General features: G+C 39.9%; 2 protein-coding genes across 3 annotated transcripts in view; one reads left to right on the forward strand and one right to left on the reverse strand.

The window, feature by feature from the left end:
- Positions 1–16,308, reverse strand: part of LOC131683780 (fibroblast growth factor receptor 2-like) — a 164,929-nt gene that overhangs the window by 14,085 nt on the left and 134,536 nt on the right. The window lies entirely within an intron of this gene.
- The window catches only part of LOC131683775 (acetylcholinesterase), a 403,722-nt gene that overhangs the window by 12,374 nt on the left and 375,040 nt on the right, over positions 1–16,308 (forward strand). The gene's annotated exons all lie outside the window — the stretch shown is intronic.

Genomic DNA, 16,308 nt, shown 5'->3' on the forward strand with positions numbered 1-16,308 from the left:
AAGACTTATGTAGTGGAATGCATCGGTGTTTAATAAACAGAATGTCAACTGTCTGGTAGCTGCCGCATAAGTTTGAGAACATCATGCACTGATGGGGTGCCTGCTCTAGAGCAGACCGTGTAAGCTACGAATTGCTTCGATCTCCAGTATCATTGCACCATCGAACGATAAAACCTTCCGGCTGCGGCAAAATACAGTATAGTCGACTACACAGCGTGTACACAGAAGCACTTGTATGTATGCATCTTGGTTGCCATCATTCTAGCTTTAGTCTCTGATTGCGGTTTCACTCAACAATATTATTACCACTCTGAATTATAAACGAAACCGCTGTCTGGAGTGAAACAAGCGAGATGGTGAACCCATAGACTGATGTATACTTAAGTGAAATCCGCGAGGATTAGAGAATGTTAAATAGTGTGAATTGAGGGATTCCATGATAAAGCAACAGGCCCGAAAAATTGACCATTCCCGATTCGAATAAAACTTTACAAATGTGTTCGAGTTATAAATCTTCATGTTTTCCACTACCGATTAGACCTTTTTGACATAAGAACAATTTTTAAAAAAGATTGTATGAGTTGTTGCATGCAACATTTTCAAAAAAACTACAGCAACTATTCGAGAATGCAAATAAAAATAGTTCTAGCAAACGAATTGAAATGGTGCTAAGTGCAAATGAGAGCCTCTCTTTGTTTACTTTCTTTTCCACTAATAACTCAGTCGCATTTGCGTATGCTGCTAAATTCTTTGTATAATATGCTAGCCGAATTCATACTCTCCGGATATGTACTGGAAAATTATTGAAGCGATTACCCCTTTAATCCCCAACGTTTTTCTAGTGCATGTAGGGTTTCAAAACTATCTTTCATTGAAAACGGCAGGGTCAAGAAACACGAATAGCCTTTTTCATAAAGATAGGTGCTTCCCGCGCAGTGCTAGAAGCTGCTCAATTTTTACTTTCCAATGCTCAATACAATTCTCCTAGAATATTTACAATAGTCTAATTGCTTGGAAAACTTAATAGTCACATTAGCCTTTCTTGTTTTTGTGAGCAAATCTTGCATTAATCAAATGTTATGGGTGTTTAAAAACGTTGTTGCCCACAAGCAATATGGGCATGAAGGGGTTAAAGGCGAAGCCGTAATAATGGAAAGAGAAAGTAAACAAAGCGAGGCTTTCAATTGCACATAGGATTATTTCAATAATTGGAGTTTTTTCTGAAAAAATAAGCTGAAAAAAGATACATGTTTTAAAAATTACACAATTTCGACACAGGCCTCACAAGCCCCATGACAAAGGGCACCATCCTGGCGAATCATATGTTACTCTTGATTTAAACTTTAATCAAAGATGTCATTAATGAGAAAGATACCCAACTTAACCTTTTTCCGTATATCCTACTGGTGACACGGTTTTAGCATCCATAAGCACCATCTGTTGAGTTAAAATCTCCTTACTAGACGTTTTTACCTTGATTTGATTGAAAATTATTTATGGTGTACATCTTATTTGTAAGTTATAAGCTATCATAGTTTTTTGCGTCGAATAGGTTTCAATATTCAATCTAAAAGATTGGAATAAAAAATGTCTTCTAATTGTGCGGTGTCTCCAAATTTTGAACCAACTACGGAAAGGCGGTTTCACCTGCAGTATTATTTTTTGTGCAGTGCTAATCCATCATTGTACAAATATGCTCTCAACGCCGTTTAACTTTTTGCTGAAGTTGTTTTTTAGCTCCTGCTAGTAGCGCTGCACATTCATACTGTGTGCAAAACGCAACGGAAACTTATCGGCTTGCAGTAACTTAGCTTAGGTAAATTGCCGCAAACTTATCGGTTTTCAGTAAATGTAATTGTTTGATACAATACTGTTTCTACAAACTTTATCTGCAAACATTTCCTACCGAATCAACAAGTCGTTAAGATACAGCCGATTGAATGGAGCAAATACAGCCATTGTTCTGATATAAATTGGTTTTTGTCTTTGACATGTGTTGAGACCGTTCACAGTCCATCTCGCCTTAAATAATTTGAAGGTTACTCAATATAGCTCACGTATCAGAAAACGAAATCAAATCAATAACAATGTTTGATCAGTTGACTTGACGTTTTGCTAAATTTGCCGTTCCTTTGGCAACACGTCAAATCTCAAACTTTTTGCTGCGGTGAGCAAAAATCTAACTAATGAAGGCTCAAAACAGTGTCTCCAATTTTTCGCCAAAGTTGAGATCTTTCGACTTAATGACATATTTGCTTTAATGTAGCTGGTGACGAATAAACTTACGAATTATACTGTACTTGTAAAAATTGACTACCGTTTAGACTCTTCTGATCTTTAGTTGTTTTCGCCATAATTTCTTAATGCGTCACCAGTAGAAATCTAGAATCGTCTATGTTCTCCATATTTTTTGAACCCACTTTATTTTTTTTTAATAATTTCCACACTGTTGACTGTTTTGGCTCAAATATGAAAGAGTCAGAGCTGCATGGAGTAGAAATGGTTCCGTAATGCAGGGAATCATTTTTTGATTATACTCCTTTTGTGACAGCTGTTTTTACCTGTTCGATTAAAGAAGCCCCTTAACGCAATAGTGCCCAGGTACTTCGAGTAGTCTTGAGACGGCCCTGGGAGCCTGGATATATCTTGAGCCGAGGAGTCGATTTTGTTTCGACCTCCATCTTACTTTGAGATGAATTATTACCGGAAGAAGTCTTTTTTGCACGGGCCTTGGGCCAAGACAAGAATGGTAATGTAAAATAATAGTGACACTTAACTTATTGTAAAATAATAGTGACACTTCACACAGTATAGCTATAACAGATAGGGGAACACCAAAGCAGAAAAAGTCAATCGAAATAACCCGGCTTTCGTTGTAAAACTACTTGCTTGTTGGCCTTTCCTCTTCTGTGAGTAACCGTAGGAACAGTTCCGGTAATTCCTTGGGACACACTTTACTGGTAGTTTACTAAAGCTGATTTTTTTCTAATTTGATTTAATCCTAAAAAAATTGCTTTCGAAATGTATTAATGTTTCCACAATTAAACAAATAAACCTTACTCCAACCAACAAAAAATTTGGAGAATGCTTGAAAAGTTCATAAAAAGTTCCTAACGAACTTTCAAGCTGCTTAAGCTTTAATGGAACTTGAAAACAACTTAAGTCGCTATTAGAACACCAAGCTTTGTACCTTGTGGATCACTTGTAATATTGTTTCAGATTTATTTGACTCAGGAGCATATCGGTGATTATAAGGTATCAGATAGAACGCATTGATGTGTAGATGATAAACCAACGTAGTAGCGCACGGAACTTGCTTTTAACAAAAAAATCTCGATAAGATTATTAGAGCGAAACACAAACACTTCTGCTAAACCACCTTCTGGCTGAATAGGGAGTCACGTATCCCTGTGCCTCTGTCTGGAGCTGCAGTAAATTACGACAAACTTGGTACAACCGCCTTCTTTAGAAAATGGGTCGAGTTAAGCCCGGGCGGCGCCAATGTTGAAAAGAGATGGGTATGCCGCTTACGATTTTTTCGCTGAATATGACATATTAGACAATTGGTATTCATGCGATATATCTGCCTGTTGTTCGAGTATGTGGGCCAATGTCACAGTGATTGATCGTTGTGTCGATTCAAATATTTTAAACACTTTTAAAACAAGAGGCGCCACCTCACCTTTCCGGAATTTTAATCGCTTTGTTTGACTCTGAATGACGATTTCTTCTATCGCCCATCACTGCACGCCACGTAGATACGCACTGAGTACTGGGCTCCATCATGTTTCTATAAATATATTGCATTCATTACGTGCGGCAACACAATCTGCCATCGTCGATTATTTCATTAACACCTTCGGTTCGAGCGAAAGAACGGCGACAAACCTTAAATGGGCCAACTGAGTCACTTGGCTACGGTGCGGCGCGAAGGTACTGCAGCTAAGTGCTTCCAAGATGAATGGTGGTCAGAGCCGAATACGCGGCTCTGCAGTGAATCGTTATTTTTTTCTATGTAGGATGTTTTCGCCTTGTCTCATTACTCTTTGTCTGTTTAACTATGGCTTAAAATAATTAAAATGGTTCCTGGAAGTATTACCCAAACGAGAGTTTTTTTTCTTCGGCGGTTTCGCTTTTCCTTCGGCGCTAGGTCAAGGTGTGTGAGAGAAATTAAAATGTTCGCTTGTTGTCACGACTTTCGAAAACCGTCGAACAGTGTGTCTTGCCTGCAAATCGTTGATAGTTCTTTAATTTAACCAGTGTATGAGATGGTTTAAACATCGCATTTTACGAAGTGACGAATGATATTTCTTTTCTGAATAACACCTCATTGAGTAACGAACTAGATTTCTGTTTAGTCCGCTTTATCGTCGCTATCAATTCCGGTTATAGATAACTGATTCGATTGTGAAATATTTGCATGCCAATTAGGCCTAGTTGGGCTTATCTAATCCTACACCCATACACTAGAAATAATAACCTACTCGAACGATAAAAGGTTGCAAATTTAGAAACGGGTGTAGCAATCTATCAATCTAGTTATGAGGAACTCGTGAGAAATAATATAAGGGATTGGTGTATAAACTACCTGTCAGCTAGAAATTTTCCATTCCTCAAAGCAATATTTTAAAATTATTTCAAATTTTTAAAGACACTTTCACATAAACACATTTGATGCGGCACTATTTTTTCGCCACTTGCACATGACCTCTCCAAGCATCAACATAAATGCTGTTGGGAACACTTGACAGAATATCAGATTAACTCACGTAAAATCCGATAAACTAGTTGATGTACAAACAAAAGATTTGAACGCATTTTTGGTGAATTGTTTACCTAGGGGCAATATTGTAACCCGTCAGGGTAACAATTTAGCACTGGGTGGAATAATACCTTTTTTACGTATACACTCCGTAGAGTGTATTGTTTACGTAAAATTATGCTCACCACTGTTCCATATGATCGTTCGCTTTTTACGTTAAATTTTGTTTATATTTTTGTTTGTGAACGATTTTGTTAGATCAGATAGGTGTAGTAATTTTTGTTAAATATTTGTATATTAATAACATAGGGTTTAGTCAGGTAACCGCTCTCCTCTCGCTGCGAAAAGTGTGCGGACTATGCTGTACCATAGCGATGACAGCTATGCGGGATGTGCGTTTTTTTGGTGTTGGTGATAGTGGAGTGCGGAAGGCGGCCATCGAGGGAGATAGTGACGGACCACGGCATCGAACAGACGCCTGATCAGTTTTGTGTTTTTCGGGACAGTTTCCCGCCACCATAACCAGTACGGTATAGTGCGCGTGTGGACGGTAAAAATACCCGTCAGAAAGTGCCGGCCCGTGGTTCGGGTACTCGTTTGTTTCTGGTGCTGGATCGCCGTCGGGGGAAGCTAATTATCAAGGAGCTTTCGCTTCCCCGGCTAACCGTAAAGGATCCAGACGCACCATTCCGCCCTCGCTTGGAAGGATAAGCCGAACGAGCTTAGCTCTCCTTCCCAGCTAATAGCCAAGGAGGGTGAAGCAGGGTGGACAACGGCTCCCCCTGGGAAGAACACTGCGGTGTCTTCCGGGATTCTTTGCGGGGAGCGAAGAATCCGGTGATTCATCACCACCGTCGCTAGGGAGGTTCCAACAAAGGAGCCAAGCTCACCTCCCTAGCTAAAAGACAAGGACCGCTGCCGGAGCAGCCAACGAAGATACGACCGAAGGAGAACGCGGCCGTTGTTGACCCGGCCGGTCGGAAGAAGCCGCCCGCCTTTCCGCCCGCAGCAGCGAATCACCAGCAGCCGTAGTGAAGTGGAGGGAGAGTGGACACAGCAAATAAAAGTTGGTAAATTTAGGTTATTTGTTTGTTTACTTTTTGTTGTGAAACGAAAATCCGAAATTCTGTAGGAGCACCTAGGCCGCCCTGAAAAGAAGGGTACGCCGGGCAAATAAGAACCCGAGTAGTGAGCAAACCCCTACTTACAATATATACAAATTTAAATTAGTGTCTATGGAATCATCGCACCCTCGATTCATGGGCCCTGTTTTGACAAATTATCAAAAGCCTTGTTTTCTTTTGATAGTATCTTCGGTAAAATTTAACTGTTCGAGGACTTTAGAAAAAAAACTAGTTTTTAGCGGCAGTACTGTGAAATATACAATTTCTCCTGTTGATAATTGAACATGGTGCAGTAATGTAACCCCTTAAGTCCAGGTATTGATAATATGTAAAAATTTAATTTAAATTATTTTGGAATTGACGCCAACTGTGAGAGTGTATCAAATGACAATATATACAGGCAAACCGCTCGCCAAAAACACTCCGCTCCCCGGTGGCATTTGTTTACAGTTCCAAGCGAATGCCATTAAACAGCGAACAATCTGTCTCACCTACTGATATTGCTAATCACTTGTTCGAACAGGCGTGAATTTTAGGTTAGTTCGAATGGTGCTGATAGATTTCACAATGCAAACATTTATACCGAGAATTGTGCACAAAGGTAGGTTTCGTTATTGAACCACGAAACCGTACCTACGCTAATTAGAATTTCGCTGAAAGCCATAGCAACATGTCCGCTTTGTTGCTTTAGGTTGTACGTATTAATGAATTCTCAGTACAGATAGGCCTGAGATGTAAATTGGTTGCTATGGTGTAAGTTATGGTTCGTACTGAAGCTGAAACATGTTAATAGAGCATTTTAACCCTTATATTGCCAACTTTTTTTTCAAACGCTAATAATGTTACAGTTCAAATTTCTGGGGATTGGCTCAAGTTATCTTGATGTATTACAGCGAAGACCCGTTTTTATCAGCCTACTTGGTTCATGTTAGGTTGACAAAATGAGGACAATGACAAAACATATTTGTTTATTTATTTTTAATAAACCGAAGCTGTGAAAAAAATTATTCTCTAATTAATAACCATGGCTGGCTGACAAAATTGGGTCAAAAGTTATTTTTCTATGTGAAACTATCTGAGAAACCCAAAGGCATATTTATTATAAAATTAAAAATACACGTGAGAAAAATGCAATTGTATTTTTAAACTGGTAACACTCTAACCAAAAATTACTTATTTTTCTAGATTCCTCGACTCATTTCCTTCAAAATGCAGCTCACCGATTGTTTATAGACCAAATTAAGCCAAAGATGTGAATAAAAGATAATAATTGATGCTTTATTTGTACGGAACATTTTGCATGCACGATTATGACATGCCATAGAAAATTTTGTCATCAGTCATGTCAAACCTATGACACGTGTGAGTGCGACTTTTGCTTACATTTTTAGTAAAAAGTCGCAATACATATAGTTAACCGATCTTCGTAATATTTGAGAGATTAATACAGAATAGATAGAAGCATCAATAAGATTCTCTGAATTGTTTCTACCATTTATAAGTTTCAAGAGATTTAATCTCAAACATTAGGACTCGTTTTTCTCAAAATGTGCTAAATGCGGTTGTCATAACGTCGCTGTTGTGCTATCTTATGACAAGCGCCATTTAGCACATTTCGAGAAAAACGATTTTTAAAGTTTGAGATTGAATATCTTGAAACTTATAAATGGTAAAAACAATTCAAAGAAGACAATTGATGCTTCAATCTATTCTGTATTAAACCCTCGAATATCACGAAGTTCGGTTGACTACGTTGCGAGTTTTCACTATAAATGTAAACAAAAGTCGCACTCACACGTGTCGTAGGCGTGTATTGATGGCAAAATTTGTATGGCTTGTCATAATTGTGCATGGAAAATTTTCCATAGAAAAAAAGCATCAATTATTAACTTTTATTAATATCTTCGGCTATATTCGGCCTAGAAACAATCGATGTGATGCATTTTGAAGGAAATTGAGCAAGCAATCTAGAAAAAATAGTAATTTTTAATTACAGTGTTGCCAAACATGAAATATTGCCAATTTAAAAGTAAAACTGCATATTTCTCGCAATACATGTATTTTTATTTTAAAAATTATTATGCCATTGTGTTCCTAAGACATTTTTACATATAAAAAAATCTAAAACTACTATATTACTTAAGCGAATCCCAAGATACAGTGATTTAAAGCAAAAAACTGACAATTTCTCATCACTTTTTTCGCTACACCTAAGTAACCAAGCAAAATTTCAAAATTCTGAAAACGCCATTTTGTAGAGAATTTTCAGATTAGTAATGTTGCATATCTAACTCAGTTTACCCCAAAATGGCGTTTGTCATAAGATAGCACAACAGCGACGATAAGATAGCACAACAGCGACGATTCAGAAAATAAAAACAACTTGTCCAAAAATCCCATGCAAATGACAGGTACGTCTGTCCGATCGCTAGAGTTTTCCGTTTTGATTGCTGGTCGGCCTTGGAATCGACTCGGATGTACCGATGAGGGTCGGTTTTACAATATGTTGGCCACTCCAGGGTAAAGTGAAGAGAAAGATGTGAGCAAGAGACAGAGAAATTAGGTTTCAACATCTTTGATTTGTTCCTAAGAAGTATTACGATGAAAAATCTGGACCGTGTAGTACTACGATATGAATGTAAATAATATCGAGCGGCCCCTCGAATAACTGGTCCGCTCAGCATGGGTAAAAGCTTCTGTAATTTCTCCCGAAATGTGAATGAGAGTGAGTGGTTGGTTGGAGTTCCTTCGAATGAACTGTCAGATGAGTGGTTGAGCACCCACCGGATCCAGCCGTGGTTGGAGCCGAGTTACTTTTGGCGGGTGGTCGCGACGCAGGCGTCGCCCCGCTTTTGAGATAACCCTTTCTGCGACCTTTAACCGCAGAATAAGCTATAGTGGAGGGGAAACTATTTGTCTCTGGGTTTTTGAAAGCCATTCGGCAGCATCCGGGATTTGGTGGTAGAGGATCGAGGTCTGGGGATATTCAAAAGAAATTGAAGCCGTATACAAAAAAGGCTTCGGGGAAACTTGCGTAATTTCGTGAACGATTGCGTAGTTCCGGTCACGAAGATATGACTCATGCTTTAAACTGAGGACTCCAAAGATCTGATTTTTCACTTTGTTCTGGATCGTGGAAGAGGCAGGAGTGGTTTAGTTTTTTTTCTCGCGCCTCGGTGTGGTTTTATAGGTGAAAGATAAAAATCGTGAGATTCTCTATATCAGTTTTGCCAGTAATTAGTTTTCCCTTCCCAGTTCTAACTCGTACAAGTTAAGTGGCTTCCCGCATATCGAAGCAGTGATTTAGAGTCGGTATTCCCGAATTAAGGTAAGGTGCAAATGGTGGCCAGTGCAGTGCGTGCCCTAATTCCAACTTGTCGTTGGATGCGTGTTTTTCGTGCAGGTTCGAAGCTGCAGCATCCCGTCACACCGATCATCATCCGTCATCAACCGCTTCTGACCCCGCCATCTAGCTACAAAGTTCCCGGTGAACCATCCGGAAGAGCGACGACCGTCAACTTCGCGCTAACTAGGGAGCAGCGTCGTTGCCAGCATACGTCCAGTTGCTGGGCACCGACTATCGATCAACCCACGAGGGAAACATGTAATGCAGTGACCCCCATCAGGTCAGACTCTGCCAGCAAACGACCGGGCAAATCGTTTGTGGCAACCGGATCAGCATCCCCAGCGGACTGGATCTTCGAGCGACCCACGGAAAACCATGGTAGTGTGAGTACTCATTTCCTTTTTTAACATGCGCATGATCAATTTTGTTTAAACCCGCAAATGCCGGTTCAGTGAGCTAAGTGACAACGTTTTCGTGACAAGCTCAAAAAGCCCGGCTTCGAAACCCGATTATCAGTTTTTTTGTTCGGCGGTTATATTTTTCCCACCCCGTGAAAATCCTACGTCAGCGATGAAATCGCTGTATTACACGCAAACACGCCGACTGTATATGCACGTACCGTAAGTTGAGCCACTCATTTTCGGATGAACACCACGTTAGGTAGTTAGATTTTTGATATGCTTTGGGAAGGGAGAGAGACAGGATAGGCAGTGACCATGTTGGTTAGCGCGCTGCGAGGAAGTTAGTTAGCAAGTTGGAAGGTCTGGGTTCGAGACCCGAAATGTGAAATAAATATTTTTTTTGTAAGCGAATTATGAGTTGAAGTGATTAAACAGTTTTTTTTGCAGTAAACTTTTTTTGGTATTTTCTGGTGTAGGCAGTTTCACGATTTTCGGTCGTTTCCGTTTTTAGCGAGCATAGTTGACTCCTTTTTCCTTCGACTCAACCTTTCCTAAATCGGCCACGATTGGGGACCTTGTGTTTGAGTAGATCTTTGCCCGTGATGATAAAAAGCGTTAGAGCTAATTAATTATACCGGTCTGAGGCCTTCTTTGTGCACTGTTGTTGATTTCTAGCGAATGTTTTCAGACTGGTAATCAAGGTACCTGAGTCCAGTTGGACCATTCTGGAGCCAGTACTCAGAAACAAATAGTACCCGCCCGTAGGAGGGGTCTCAATAGCTGGGCAAACCGAACAAGGCGAATGGTCTCCTTCGGGAGTGGCGCTGAAGCCATACGCTAAATATTGATTTAGGCTCCGGCTCCAACTGTCTCGGGTTACAACCGGAAGATGTAAAATACTCGCGTTTGAGCGATGTGAAAAGTCGAGTACAACGCACTCTTATTCAGAGCCGTCTTAAGACCACTCGGGGCCCCTGGGCACAACTGAAATTGTGCGATTCGAGGTTCATCCAATTTAGATATTCGCATTTTTCGCCGCAGAAATAGAACCACTCTTTGATATAGTGTCTCTTCCTGCAAAAATTGTTGGTGAAGTACATATTACATATTCTGACAGAAGTTTTGTGCTTTCTTTTGTAGTAAACGGGCGAGAGGCGAAGATAGCAAACAAGTACATTATAAGTAATATTAATATTTTCATATTTAACGAATTAGTATCTCAAAGATGGTGCTAGTAGCTAAGTGGCAAGTCTCTGGTGTCGGTGATAGGCACTCAGTGCAGAAAGAGGCCAAAGGAAAATAAATAATAACAATAACTAGCCCTTTCACCTTTCGAAAGTACAAATATTCAATACCTTAATTGTTACTTAAACAAATTAACATAGCAAAACATCGAAATTACTGGAACCTATTAATATGAGCAACACAATTCATTTCAATAATTCACTACCACAACTTTTAGGAGTTCATTCATAATCAGAGATGCAATCATCTACCAACGAAGCTCATCAAAGACGACAATCATATGCTATATCACTTAGACTGCAATATTATACAAAATGTAAACTCAAGCATAAATGAATAAAATATTGAATTTAAAAACATCATTTCAATACCAGTCGAAATAGGAAACATATCGAATGCATGCTGCACAAATCCTCGATAGGGCGGATTGTCGTACAAAAATAACATAATTTGTACTGTACCAGATTACGACGGCATAGTGGAAAATGCCTAATCTGACCGCGAAAGTATATTGAGACCTAAAGAAGTCCAGGATTCACTTTTAGAGGTTTTCATGTAGATTTGTCCATTCACAAACACTGAATTCGCATTGGCAATTTTCCAACAGCTATGTAGTCAGCAAATTTAGAAACTAAAATCTCAGCAAAGCGAGATTTGTTTGCTGATTTTCAGTGAAATATTTTGCGAGTATTAGCTATCAAACGTCACTTTTACTGAGATCTCAGCAAAAAAATTGTTTATTGAGATCTCAGCTGTTGAGATTTCGACAAAAGATGCAAAAAAGCTGAGATGCGATAGAAAAAATTAAGTGTGCAATCCCTGATGTATTGAAGAAATGAAAATTTGCCAAATGCGCGGATCGCTTGCCAAACAAGGATTGTGTACCGAATTTCGACATCTTCCTCTTCACCTTTCTGTACAGCTTTCTTGTACAAATTTTGCCACCTCCTGGTTGGTGCCTTTCGAACTTTCTATATGTTATAGAAAACATTTCATTGTTTTTGCTCAAAATGAATTGAAACTTGAATCGAAATGTTAGGCTGACGTTTGAATTGGTCCAATACCATCCTAGTCATGCAGTATCTCGTTTCCTGCCGCTACCATCACATCGCTTGATTGTCTGATGCTCTTAAAATGTCACATGGGTTAAGGTGCAATGTGCGAATACGAGCAACTGATCCATTATTACCCATACGCTATAGAGTTGCAAACAATCGAGTGCTACTATTTTTTGTATCCACGATGTATCCAATCTAACACCAAATTGGTGCCCGTTGGAATTAGAAATTTAATACGAGTGCAGAGCTCGTTTATGAATGAAACAAAAACTAGTGGTCCTTGGTGACTTCTTTGAGGGACTCCGGTTGGAATATCATTCAAGCACGTTCTAGTTAAATCAATTCCGACGAAAGCACAACAACCAAATAGACAGGAACGTAGTCTCTGCAGCTTCAAAAAAGCGATGTTGTGTGGTACTTTATCGAATGGTTTTGAAAAATCAAAATATATTGCGTCGGTTTGTTGACGTTTCTCGATAGTGGTGACTAAGATACTAGTGTACGTCATCAAATTTGTGAATGTCTTCAGCCTTGTGAATCGGAATTATAGCAGCTTGTTCCAACCATTCAAGAAGACGTTTCCAATGATGGAGCGGTTGAAAATAATGCTAACCGGCAATGATAGCGATCGGGCGCATCCTTTTACGGATACTGGAGGCAAGCAATCCGGGCCTGGACCTGAAGAGACAGTTGGGTTGCTGAATAATCCACAAAAGTATCCTGTAAACTGATTAACGGACTCGCCTGTGGATTGCGAACTGGTCTCTTTGAGATACACATTTACGGGAATACCACCAGCGCGTTTCCTACTGTCCACACTCTTCCAGAATGTCGAAGGGTTATACCGCCGACTTGAACACGACCAATATACTCGCTGAAGACACTATTCCGGGCCGATTCGTATTGAAGTTCGGTTTGGCGAAGAACAGCTTTGTAGTCGTCGGGCTTGTGACGGAAGTATTGCTTGCATTGTTTTTGAAGAATGTTGCGTAGACAATGAAGTTTGAGATTCCGCCACGGATACTTAAAGTCCGTCTTTTTGTTCACTCGTTTCTTACGATCCATACGGCGGAGTATCTCGTATACAGTTCCGTAGAACACCTCACCCGCATGATCCAGATCGTTTGCGTTCAATAAGTTATACCAATCAACTGCATCAAAGACCGCGAAAATTTCCTCAAAACTGCTGAATCGTTATCCATTTCATTTTGTGTGTTAGATCTCAGCGCGAAGAGTTTATGGTGCGCATCCGCTTTGAGAATAGGTATCGGAGGTTCAAGTAGTACGACCGAATCTGCGTAGTTAACCAATGCCATATCGAGCGTCCGTCCATTTGCGTTAGTGAGAGAGTTCATCGGACACAAACCGCCAGCGACTATCATTTTCGTGATAGCTATGTCTTGTTCAGATGCGGCGTTCTCAGGCTGGTAACATTTGAGGTTCAACATCCGTCGGAGATGAGGAAGGTTATAGTCACCTACGATGAGTTGACAGCATTGTCTAGAATTTGTTGAACTGCAGAAACATAAGAATTGTAGAGTTCTGCTGTTCGGTCGCAGTTATTTACCACAAATGTAAAGAGAGCGACTTAGAAGTAAAATGCGCACAATAACTTGTTCCATGCATTCAAAAGCAGGCAATTTTGAAATAGTGCCAGGGGGATTATTTTCAAGAGCGAATAGAACGCCGCCACCTCGACCCAGTTGACTAGAAGAAGAGTTAAGATCACGACGATAAATCGTGTAGTTCATTAAAGATCTGAGTTATGTATGTCAACTCGCAGACAAGTTTCTGTGACGACAATAACGCCGTAGTCGCAAGAGGAGAGGACCTGAATTTTTGTGCTCATTCCTCAATCATTTTGATAATAGACGGACATAAAACCGTCAGACTTAGGGTTAACGGCTTGAGCAGACAGGCGAGGTAGGTCGCTGGCGGATAGTGCGACTACGTCAGAGCTTTCGGTTCCAGTGATGGTAGCGACGATGGTATTGATGCGAAGGCGAAATCATGCTTCGTGCAAATTACGGCACATTGTTTTATATCCGATGACACGCTAGAAATCAAGCGAACACGAAGCGCAAAATTCTGGTCTGAGAAGGTTGAGCAGAAGACCACTTGATGACATCCAAACGCAAGACAGGGCATAGCACTCAGGGTTTTCCATACGACAGTATAACGAGTGTCCCGAGCAAAATTATTATTCGTTCAAAACAACGGCATATTTCGGGAGTGTAGAACCCGATGCACAGTGATACAGAATGTAAATTTAGCAGAAATTTTGAGATTTTATAAAACCAAACAGCTTAACCGTAGTTTTCCTAGTTTGTTGTCCTTTTGTTAAAATTAACTTTTTAATGGTTGTAGCTAGAGCCAAACGACCTTTAGCGATGTTGTAGAACGACAAATTTTGGAAAAGTTGGTGGAAGACATGTAAGTGCTATCTGTCATGCTTTTCATTTTACAAATTAAAATCCACGTTGTGGTGCCCAGGGATGCCAAAGGTACTGGTAAACTACATTTTTTCGGTATATTTACATTTGCACAAGCCGTACAGCCCGCTACAGCGACGCATCACTACAGCTCTTGCCAGAACGGTAGCCAAACCGAGTACATTTTCCCGTAGAGCAGTAGAATATATTTTTGTTTTGCTGCTGTACTCCGACTGCTCGATGAGAGTGTGGCGTAGTAAAGTTTGTTCTCTCGCTTTGTACACTTTTCTCTGCGTAGTAAAAGGGAGAGGCCCGCACACGACAGCGTTGATGCCGACGGTGGCGTAAATGAACCGCATTTATTGTGGTTGTTTGTGACTGAAAATATTGAATAGATTAAAAATATTAAAAAGTGTAAAATAAGGAAAGAGAAGCTGTACCGCTCGCGTCTGGTGGCTGTACTGGGGGCAGTATTTTCATTGTCATGTTACTGCTTTGCTTACAGACTGCCGTACAGCGCTGGGCGTACTGCAATAGCGAACGGCAGTAGCGTCAAAAGAGAAATGAGAATGTAGGCAGAAAAATTACAGCCGCAGAAAAGGTAGGCATTTTGCATCCTTGGTGGTGCCACGTTGTCTGACACAGCAGAACATGCCTTTTCGTCAGGTACTTCGGGATATATCGTGGAGAAAAATAAAGTTAGAGATACATATTTTTCCGGAATAGCATCGCGCTACAGGTCATCACCAGAGGCGTTCCTCTCCGCAACAATACTAATAATTACGAAATAACGATGAATGATGTATTTCAATTATTTTCGCAAAATAAAATTTTATAACTTTTGTTTTATCTTTAGAAAAATTTTCGATTGAAAGAAAGTTTAAGCAAATGTATGCATTTGAAAGTTGCACATTTTTAAAGTCTTTATCATTGGTGGCAGGGTTTGAAATTGTCCCTCTTGTAAAAGGACATAAGGATGGTATGCTTATTATGGGAGAAACATAGTGTTGAAAAAAGGCTTGTCGTAAAACCGAGCGCTAACTTCAACCTTTGGTTGGTTGCCATGAAAATTAGTCTTCCGACCACAGCTGCAGATTTCCTGCTAGATCAACAACTTACCGGCAAAGTAATCAACATTTAAAATTCTTGAGAACATTTCAGCGACCCCTGGTAACATAAAACTTCTAACTCAGAAGTTGTTATTAAGCTAATTTGACACACGTTTCATCGTCCATAAATATGCATTCGTATGATTTGGTTTGAGCGTACGGCTTTCGGGCCCGAATTTGGACATATTGCTTTGCTCTATGATCCGGCTCTGAAACCTTTCCGAAGGTATATAGTTAGAACAGTGTAGCCCAGAGTTTGTTGAACACAATCACCTCCGACTCCTTAATTATACATTCAGGGAAACAGATAAACGTGCCTTGAACTGCATAGACGGTTGTTTTGGTTATTTTCAAATCCTTTGCGACCTTCGTACCCGACTATGCCGTGCTTTCATTACTTCCGTTACTTTTGGGCAGAATTAACTCGCTTCTTTTTCCATCGCACGTTAATTCGAAATTTGCTTCAAAATTTTGCTCCGGATTTCAAGATAGAAACGTTATGAACTGATTGCTGTTCAAATCTTCTATAACCGACCACTAGGATCACAGCGCACCGATTCTAAATATGCAGAGCTTTATAGTTGAATTAAAATGAAAAGAAAACACAGAACATTTGATGCACTAATATATTGCCATTTATGTAGACACCCTAAATAGTTACAAAGCAGCATAACGAAGTCTTTTTTGAGGGATTAGTGTTGCCAATGTTTGGACTGAAAGTATAAATTTATCATGAACAAAAGGATATAAAAACAAGTTAAGAATGATTCTGATAAAATTAAACCCTGCCGAGAATTAAATTCGCGCCAAATCAAATTGAGAACACAAACA

This window comes from Topomyia yanbarensis, chromosome 2 (assembly GCF_030247195.1).
Source record: "Topomyia yanbarensis strain Yona2022 chromosome 2, ASM3024719v1, whole genome shotgun sequence".
Classification (NCBI taxonomy): Eukaryota; Metazoa; Arthropoda; class Insecta; order Diptera; family Culicidae; genus Topomyia; species Topomyia yanbarensis.